The following is a 10,903-nucleotide window of genomic DNA, read 5'->3' as shown; positions in this document are numbered from 1 at the left end:
GATAGTCGAACAGGAGGCAGATTGAAGATAGTCGAACAGGAGGCAGATTGAAGATAGTCGAACAGGAGGCAGATTGAAGATAGTCGAACAGGAGGCAGATTGAAGATAGTCGAACAGGAGACACATTGAAGATAGTCGAAAAGGAGGCAGATTGAAGATAGTCGAACAGGAGGCAGTTTGAAGATAGTCGAACAGGAGACAGATTGAAGATGTTCTAACAGGAGGCAGATTGAAGATAGTCGAAAAGGAGGCAGATTGAAGATGGTAGAAAAGGAGACAAATAGAAGATAGACGAACCGGAGGCAGATTGAAGATAGTCGAACAGGAGGCAGATTGAAAATAGTCGAACAGGAGGCAGATTGAAGATAGTCGAACAGGAGACAGATTGAAGATAGTCGAACAGGAGGCAGATTGAAGATAGTCGAACAGGAGACAGATTGAAGATAGTCGAAAAGGAGGCAGATTGAAGATAGTCGAACAGGATACAGATTAAAGATAGTCGAACAGGAGGCAGATTGAAGACAGTCGAACAGGAGGCAGATTGAAGATAGTCGAAAAGGAGGCAGATTGAAGATAGTCGAACAGGAGGCAGATTGAAGATAGTCGAACAGGAGGCAGATTGAAGATAGTCGAACAGGAGGCAGATTGAAGATAGTCGAAAAGGAGGCAGATTGAAGATGGTAGAAAAGGAGACAAATAGAAGATAGACAAACAGGAGGCAGATTGAAGATAGTCGAACAGGAGGCAGATTGAAGATAGTCGAACAGGAGGCAGATTGAAAATAGTCGAACAGGAGGCAGATTGAAGATAGTCGAACAGGAGACAGATTGAAGATAGTCGAACAGGATACAGATTGAAGATAGTCGAACAGGAGGCAGATTGAAGATAGTTGAACAGGAGGTAGATTGAAGATAGTCGAACAGGATACAGATTGAAGATAGTCGAACAGGATACAGATTGAAGATAGTCGAACAGGAGGCAGATTGAAGATAGTCGAACAGGAGGCAGATTGAAGATAGTCGAACAGGAGGCAGATTGAAGATAGTCGAAAAGGAGGCAGATTGAAGATGGTAGAAAAGGAGACAAATAGAAGATAGACGAACAGGAGGCAGATTGAAGATGGTCGAACAGGAGGCAGATTGAAGATAGTCGAACAGGAGGCAGATTGAAAATAGTCGAACAGGAGGCAGATTGAAGATAGTCGAACAGGAGACAGATTGAAGATATTCGAACATGATACAGATTGAAGATAGTCGAACAGGAGGCAGACTGAAGATAGTTGAACAGGAGGTAGATTAAAGATAGTCGAACAGGAGGCAGATTGAAGATGGTCGAACAGGATGCAGATTGAAGATAGTCGAACAGGAGGCAGATTGAAGATAGTCGAACAGGAGGCAGATTGAAGATAGTCGAACAGGATACAGATTGAAGATAGACGAACAGGAGGCAGATTGAAGATAGTCGAACAGGAGGCAGATTGAAGATAGTCGAACAGGAGGCAGATTGAAGATAGTCGAACAGGAAGCAGATTGAAGATAGTAGAACAGGAGACAGATTGAAGAGAGTCGAAAAGGAGGCAGATTGAAGATGGTAGAACAGGAGACAGATTGAAGATAGTCGAACAGGAGACAGATTGAAGATAGCCGAACAGGAGGCAGATTGAAGATAGTCGAACAGGTGGCAGATTGAAGATAGTCGAACAGGAGGCAGATTGAAGATAGTCGAACAGGAGGCAGATTGAAGATAGTCGAACAGGAGGCAGATTGAAGATGGTAGAAAAGGAGACAACTAGAAGATAGACGAACAGGAGGCAGATTGAAGATAGTTGAACAGGAGGTAGATTGAAGATAGTCGAACAGGAGGCAGATTGAAGATAGTCGAACAGGATACAGATTGAAGATAGTCGAACAGGAGGCAGATTGAAGATAGTCGAACAGGAGGCAGATTGAAGATAGTCGAAAAGGAGGCAGATTGAAGATAGTCGAACAGGAGGCAGATTGAAGATAGTCGAACAGGAGGCAGATTGAAGATAGTCGAACAGGAGGCAGATTGAAGATAGTCGAACAGGAGACAGATTGAAGAGAGTTGAAAAGGAGGCAGATTGAAGATGGTAGAAAAGGAGACAGATCGAAGATAGTCGAACAGGAGGCAGATTGAAGATAGTCGAACAGAAGGCAGATTGAAGATAGTTGAACAGGAGGCAGATTGAAGATAGTCGAACAGGAGGCACATTGAAAATAGTCGAACAGGAGACAGATTGAAGATAGTCGAACAGGATACAGATTGAACATAGTCGAACAGGAGGCAGATTGAAGATAGTCGAACAGGAGGCAGATTGAAGATAGTCGAACAGGAGACAGATTGAAGAGAGTCGAAAAAGAGGCAGATTGAAGATGGTAGAAAAGGAGACAGATCGAAGATAGTCGAACAGGAGGCAGATCGAAGATAGTCGAAAAGGAGGCAGATTGAAGATGGTAGAAAAGGAGACAGATCGAAGATAGTCGAACAGGAGGCAGATCGAAGATAGTCGAACAGGAGGCAGATTGAAGATAGTCGAACAGGAGGCAAATTGAAGATAGTTGAACAGGAGGCAGATTGAAGATAGTCGAACAGGAGGCAGATTGAAGATAGTCGAACAGGAGACAGATTGAAGAGAGTCGAAAAGGAGGCAGATTGAAGATGGTAGAAAAGGAGACAGATCGAAGATAGTCGAACAGGAGGCAGATTGAAGATAGTCGAACAGGAGGCAGATTGAAGATAGTTGAACAGGAGGCAGATTGAAAATAGTCGAACAGGAGGCAGATTGAAGAGAGTCGAACAGGAGACAGATTGAAGATAGTCGAACAGGATACAGATTGAAGATAGTCGAACAGGAGGCAGATTGAAGATAGTCGAACAGGAGGCAGATTGAAGATAGTCGAACAGGAGGTAGATTGAAGATAGTCGAACAGGAGACAGATTGAAGATAGTCGAACAGGAGGCAGATTGAAGATAGTCGAACAGGATTGCAGATTGAAGACAGTCGAACAGGAGGCAGATTGAAGATAGTCGAACAGGAGTTAGATTGAAGATAGTCGAACAGGAGGCAGATTGAAGATAGTCGAACAGGAGGCAGATTGAAGATAGTCGAACAGGAGGCAGATTGAAGATAGTCGAAAAGGAGGCAGATTGAAGTTGGTAGAAAAGGAGACAAATAGAAGATAGACGAACAGGAGGCAGATTGAAGATAGTCGAACAGGAGGCAGATTGAAGATAGTCGAACAGGAGGCAGATTGAAAATAGTCGAACAGGAGACAGATTGAAGATAGTCGAACAGGATACAGATTGAACATAGTCGAACAGGAGGCAGATTGAAGATAGTTGAACAGGAGGTAGATTGAAGATATATGAACAGGAGGTAGATTGAAGATAGTCGCACAGGAGGCAGATTGAAGATAGTCGAACAGGATACAGATTGAAGATAGTCGAACAGGAGGCAGATTGAAGACAGTCGAACAGGAGGCAGATTGAAGATAGTCGAACAGGAGGCAGATTGAAGATAGTCGAAAAGGAGGCAGATTGAAGATAGTCGAACAGGAGGCAGATTGAAGATAGTCGAACAGGAGGCAGATTGAAGATAGTCGAACAGGAGGCAGATTGAAGATAGTCGAACAGGAGACAGATTGAAGAGAGTTGAAAAGGAGGCAGATTGAAGATGGTAGAAAAGGAGACAGATCGAAGATAGTCGAACAGGAGGCAGATTGAAGATAGTCGAACAGAAGGCAGATTGAAGATAGTTGAACAGGAGGCAGATTGAAAATAGTCGAACAGGAGGCAGATTGAAGATAGTCGAACAGGAGACAGATTGAAAATAGTCGGAAAGGAGGAAGATTGAAGATAGTCGAACAGGAGGCAGATTGAAGATAGTCGAACAGGAGGCAGATTGAAGATAGTCGAACAGGAGACACATTGAAGATAGTCGAAAAGGAGGCAGATTGAAGATAGTCGAACAGGAGGCAGTTTGAAGATAGTCGAACAGGAGACAGATTGAAGATGTTCTAACAGGAGGCAGATTGAAGATAGTCGAAAAGGAGGCAGATTGAAGATGGTAGAAAAGGAGACAAATAGAAGATAGACGAACCGGAGGCAGATTGAAGATAGTCGAACAGGAGGCAGATTGAAAATAGTCGAACAGGAGGCAGATTGAAGATAGTCGAACAGGAGACAGATTGAAGATAGTCGAACAGGAGGCAGATTGAAGATAGTCGAACAGGAGACAGATTGAAGATAGTCGAAAAGGAGGCAGATTGAAGATAGTCGAACAGGAGGCAGATTGAAGATAGTCGAACAGGATACAGATTAAAGATAGTCGAACAGGAGGCAGATTGAAGACAGTCGAACAGGAGGCAGATTGAAGATAGTCGAAAAGGAGGCAGATTGAAGATAGTCGAACAGGAGGCAGATTGAAGATAGTCGAACAGGAGGCAGATTGAAGATAGTCAAACAGGAGGCAGATTGAAGATAGTCGAAAAGGAGGCAGATTGAAGATGGTAGAAAAGGAGACAAATAGAAGATAGACAAACAGGAGGCAGATTGAAGATAGTCGAACAGGAGGCAGATTGAAGATAGTCGAACAGGAGGCAGATTGAAAATAGTCGAACAGGAGGCAGATTGAAGATAGTCGAACAGGAGACAGATTGAAGATAGTCGAACAGGATACAGATTGAAGATAGTCGAACAGGAGGCAGATTGAAGATAGTTGAACAGTAGGTAGATTGAAGATAGTCGAACAGGATACAGATTGAAGATAGTCGAACAGGATACAGATTGAAGATAGTCGAACAGGAGGCAGATTGAAGATAGTCGAACAGGAGGCAGATTGAAGATAGTCGAACAGGAGGCAGATTGAAGATAGTCGAAAAGGAGGCAGATTGAAGATAGTCGAAAAGGAGGCAGATTGAAGATGGTAGAAAAGGAGACAAATAGAAGATAGACAAACAGGAGGCAGATTGAAGATAGTCGAACAGGAGGCAGATTGAAAATAGTCGAACAGGAGGCAGATTGAAGATAGTCGAACAGGAGACAGATTGAAGATATTCGAACATGATACAGATTGAAGATAGTCGAACAGGGGCAGACTGAAGATAGTTGAACAGGAGGTAGATTAAAGATAGTCGAACAGGAGGCAGATTGAAGATAGTCGAACAGGATGCAGATTGAAGATAGTCGAACAGGAGGCAGATTGAAGATAGTCGAACAGGAGGCAGATTGAAGATAGTCGAACAGGATACAGATTGAAGATAGTCGAACAGGAGGCAGATTGAAGATAGTCGAACAGGAGGCAGATTGAAGATAGTCGAACAGGAGGCAGATTGAAGATAGTCGAACAGGAAGCAGATTGAAGATAGTAGAACAGGAGACAGATTGAAGAGAGTCGAAAAGGAGGCAGATTGAAGATGGTAGAACAGGAGACAGATTGAAGATAGTCGAACAGGAGACAGATTGAAGATAGCCGAACAGGAGGCAGATTGAAGATAGTCGAACAGGTGGCAGATTGAAGATAGTCGAACAGGAGGCAGATTGAAGATAGTCGAACAGGAGGCAGATTGAAGATAGTCGAAAAGGAGGCAGATTGAAGATGGTAGAAAAGGAGACAACTAGAAGATAGACGAACAGGAGGCAGATTGAAGATAGTTGAACAGGAGGTAGATTGAAGATAGTCGAACAGGAGGCAGATTGAAGATAGTCGAACAGGATACAGATTGAAGATAGTCGAACAGGAGGCAGATTGAAGATAGTCGAACAGGAGGCAGATTGAAGATAGTCGAAAAGGAGGCAGATTGAAGATAGTCGAACAGGAGGCAGATTGAAGATAGTCGAACAGGAGGCAGATTGAAGATAGTCGAACAGGAGGCAGATTGAAGATAGTCGAACAGGAGACAGATTGAAGAGAGTTGAAAAGGAGGCAGATTGAAGATGGTAGAAAAGGAGACAGATCGAAGATAGTCGAACAGGAGGCAGATTGAAGATAGTCGAACAGAAGGCAGATTGAAGATAGTTGAACAGGAGGCAGATTGAAGATAGTCGAACAGGAGGCAGATTGAAAATAGTCGAACAGGAGACAGATTGAAGATAGTCGAACAGGATACAGATTGAACATAGTCGAACAGGAGGCAGATTGAAGATAGTCGAACAGGAGGCAGATTGAAGATAGTCGAACAGGAGACAGATTGAAGAGAGTCGAAAAGGAGGCAGATTGAAGATGGTAGAAAAGGAGACAGATCGAAGATAGTCGAACAGGAGGCAGATCGAAGATAGTCGAAAAGGAGGCAGATTGAAGATGGTAGAAAAGGAGACAGATCGAAGATAGTCGAACAGGAGGCAGATCGAAGATAGTCGAACAGGAGGCAGATTGAAGATAGTCGAACAGGAGGCAAATTGAAGATAGTTGAACAGGAGGCAGATTGAAGATAGTCGAACAGGAGGCAGATTGAAGATAGTCGAACAGGAGACAGATTGAAGAGAGTCGAAAAGGAGGCAGATTGAAGTTGGTAGAAAAGGAGACAGATCGAAGATAGTCGAACAGGAGGCAGATTGAAGATAGTCAAACAGGAGGCAGATTGAAGATAGTTGAACAGGAGGCAGATTGAAAATAGTCGAACAGGAGGCAGATTGAAGATAGTCGAACAGGAGACAGATTGAAGATAGTCGAACAGGATACAGATTGAAGATAGTCGAACAGGAGGCAGATTGAAGATAGTCGAACAGGAGGCAGATTGAAGATAGTCGAACAGGAGGTAGATTGAAGATAGTCGAACAGGAGACAGATTGAAGATAGTCGAACAGGAGGCAGATTGAAGATAGTCGAACAGGATTGCAGATTGAAGACAGTCGAACAGGAGGCAGATTGAAGATAGTCGAACAGGAGTTAGATTGAAGATAGTCGAACAGGAGGCAGATTGAAGATAGTCGAACAGGAGGCAGATTGAAGATAGTCGAACAGGAGGCAGATTGAAGATAGTCGAAAAGGAGGCAGAATGAAGTTGGTAGAAAAGGAGACAAATAGAAGATAGACGAACAGGAGGCAGATTGAAGATAGTCGAACAGGAGGCACATTGAAGATAGTCGAACAGGAGGCAGATTGAAAATAGTCGAACAGGAGACAGATTGAAGATAGTCGAACAGGATACAGATTGAACATAGTCGAACAGGAGGCAGATTGAAGATAGTTGAACAGGAGGTAGATTGAAGATATATGAACAGGAGGTAGATTGAAGATAGTCGCACAGGAGGCAGATTGAAGATAGTCGAACAGGATACAGATTGAAGATAGTCGAACAGGAGGCAGATTGAAGACAGTCGAACAGGAGGCAGATTGAAGATAGTCGAACAGGAGGCAGATTGAAGATAGTCGAAAAGGAGGCAGATTGAAGATAGTCGAACAGGAGGCAGATTGAAGATAGTCGAACAGGAGGCAGATTGAAGATAGTCGAACAGGAGGCAGATTGAAGATAGTCGAACAGGAGACAGATTGAAGAGAGTTGAAAAGGAGGCAGATTGAAGATGGTAGAAAAGGAGACAGATCGAAGATAGTCGAACAGGAGGCAGATTGAAGATAGTCGAACAGAAGGCAGATTGAAGATAGTTGAACAGGAGGCAGATTGAAAATAGTCGAACAGGAGGCAGATTGAAGACAGTCGAACAGGAGACAGATTGAAGATAGTCGAACAGGATACAGATTGAAGATAGTCGAACAGGAGGCAGATTGAAGATAGTTGAACAGGAGGTAGATTGAAGATAGTCGAACAGGAGGCAGATTGAAGATAGTCAAACAGGAGGCAGATTGAAGATAGTCGAACAGGATACAGATTGAAGATAGTCGAACAGGAGGCAGATTGAAGACAGTCGAACAGGAGGCAGATTGAAGATAGTCGAACAGGAGGCAGATTGAAGATAGTCGAAAAGGAGGCAGATTGAAGATAGTCGAACAGGAGGCAGATTGAAGATAGTCGAACAGGAGACAGATTGAAGATAGTCGAACAGGATACAGATTGAAGATAGTCAAACAGGAGGCAGATTGAAGATAGTCGAACAGGAGGCAGATTGAAGATAGTCGGAAAGGAGGCAGATTGAAGATAGTCGAACAGGAGGCATATTGAAGATAGTCGAACAGGAGGCATATTGAAGATAGTCGAACAGGAGGCAGATTGAAGATAGTCGAACAGGATACAGATTGAAGATAGTCGAACAGGAGGCAGATTGAAGATAGTCGAACAGGATACAGATTGAAGATAGTCGAACAGGAGGCAGATTGAAGACAGTCGAACAGGAGGCAGATTGAAGATAGTCGAACAGGAGGCAGATTGAAGATAGTCGAAAAGGAGGCAGATTGAAGATAGTCGAACAGGAGGCAGATTGAAGATAGTCGAACAGGAGGCAGATTGAAGATAGTCGAACAGGAGGCAGATTGAAGATAGTCGAACAGGAGACAGATTGAAGAGAGTCGAAAAGGAGGCAGATTGAAGATGGTAGAAAAGGAGACACATTGAAGATAGTCGAACAGGAGGCAGATTGAAGATAGTCGAACAGGAGGCAGATTGAAGATAGTTGAACAGGAGGCAGATTGAAAATAGTCGAACAGGAGGCAGATTGAAGATAGTCGAACAGGAGACAGATTGAAGATAGTCGAACAGGATACAGATTGAAGATAGTCGAACAGGAGGCAGATTGAAGATAGTCGAACAGGAGGCAGATTGAAGATAGTCGAACAGGAGGCAGATTGAAGATAGTCGAACAGGAGGCAGATTGAAGATAGTCGAACAGGAGGCAGATTGAAGACAGTCGAACAGGATTGCAGATTGAAGACAGTCGAACAGGAGGCAGATTGAAGATAGTCGAACAGGAGGCAGATTGAAGATAGTCGAACAGGAGGCAGATTGAAGATAGTCGAACAGGAGGCAGATTGAAGATAGTCGAACAGGAGGCAGATTGAAGATAGTCGAAAAGGAGGCAGATTGAAGATGGTAGAAAAGGAGACAAATAGAAGATAGACGAACAGGAGGCAGATTGAAGATAGTCGAACAGGAGGCAAATTGAAGATAGTTGAACAGGAGGCAGATTGAAGATAGTCGAACAGGAGGCAGATTGAAGATAGTCGAACAGGAGACAGATTGAAGAGAGTCGAAAAGGAGGCAGATTGAAGATGGTAGAAAAGGAGACAGATCGAAGATAGTCGAACAGGAGGCAGATTGAAGATAGTCAAACAGGAGGCAGATTGAAGATAGTTGAACAGGAGGCAGATTGAAAATAGTCGAACAGGAGGCAGATTGAAGATAGTCGAACAGGAGACAGATTGAAGATAGTCGAACAGGATACAGATTGAAGATAGTCGAACAGGAGGCAGATTGAAGATAGTCGAACAGGAGGCAGATTGAAGATAGTCGAACAGGAGGTAGATTGAAGATAGTCGAACAGGAGACAGATTGAAGATAGTCGAACAGGAGGCAGATTGAAGATAGTCGAACAGGATTGCAGATTGAAGACAGTCGAACAGGAGGCAGATTGAAGATAGTCGAACAGGAGTTAGATTGAAGATAGTCGAACAGGAGGCAGATTGAAGATAGTCGAACAGGAGGCAGATTGAAGATAGTCGAACAGGAGGCAGATTGAAGATAGTCGAAAAGGAGGCAGAATGAAGTTGGTAGAAAAGGAGACAAATAGAAGATAGACGAACAGGAGGCAGATTGAAGATAGTCGAACAGGAGGCAGATTGAAGATAGTCGAACAGGAGGCAGATTGAAAATAGTCGAACAGGAGACAGATTGAAGATAGTCGAACAGGATACAGATTGAACATAGTCGAACAGGAGGCAGATTGAAGATAGTTGAACAGGAGGTAGATTGAAGATATATGAACAGGAGGTAGATTGAAGATAGTCGCACAGGAGGCAGATTGAAGATAGTCGAACAGGATACAGATTGAAGATAGTCGAACAGGAGGCAGATTGAAGACAGTCGAACAGGAGGCAGATTGAAGATAGTCGAACAGGAGGCAGATTGAAGATAGTCGAAAAGGAGGCAGATTGAAGATAGTCGAACAGGAGGCAGATTGAAGATAGTCGAACAGGAGGCAGATTGAAGATAGTCGAACAGGAGGCAGATTGAAGATAGTCGAACAGGAGACAGATTGAAGAGAGTTGAAAAGGAGGCAGATTGAAGATGGTAGAAAAGGAGACAGATCGAAGATAGTCGAACAGGAGGCAGATTGAAGATAGTCGAACAGAAGGCAGATTGAAGATAGTTGAACAGGAGGCAGATTGAAAATAGTCGAACAGGAAGCAGATTGAAGACAGTCGAACAGGAGACAGATTGAAGATAGTCGAACAGGATACAGATTGAAGATAGTCGAACAGGAGGCAGATTGAAGATAGTTGAACAGGAGGTAGATTGAAGATAGTCGAACAGGAGGCAGATTGAAGATAGTCAAACAGGAGGCAGATTGAAGATAGTCGAACAGGATACAGATTGAAGATAGTCGAACAGGAGGCAGATTGAAGACAGTCGAACAGGAGGCAGATTGAAGATAGTCGAACAGGAGGCAGATTGAAGATAGTCGAAAAGGAGGCAGATTGAAGATAGTCGAACAGGAGGCAGATTGAAGATAGTCGAACAGGAGACAGATTGAAGATAGTCGAACAGGATACAGATTGAAGATAGTCAAACAGGAGGCAGATTGAAGATAGTCGAACAGGAGGCAGATTGAAGATAGTCGGAAAGGAGGCAGATTGAAGATAGTCGAACAGGAGGCATATTGAAGATAGTCGAACAGGAGGCATATTGAAGATAGTCGAACAGGAGGCAGATTGAAGATAGTCGAACAGGATACAGATTGAAGATAGTCGAACAGGAGGCAGATTGAAGATAGT

Source organism: Salvelinus fontinalis, chromosome 23 (assembly GCF_029448725.1).
Source record: "Salvelinus fontinalis isolate EN_2023a chromosome 23, ASM2944872v1, whole genome shotgun sequence".
Classification (NCBI taxonomy): domain Eukaryota; kingdom Metazoa; phylum Chordata; class Actinopteri; order Salmoniformes; family Salmonidae; genus Salvelinus; species Salvelinus fontinalis.
The sequence above is the reverse complement of the archived record's forward strand: the minus strand, read 5'-3'. Positions refer to the sequence as shown.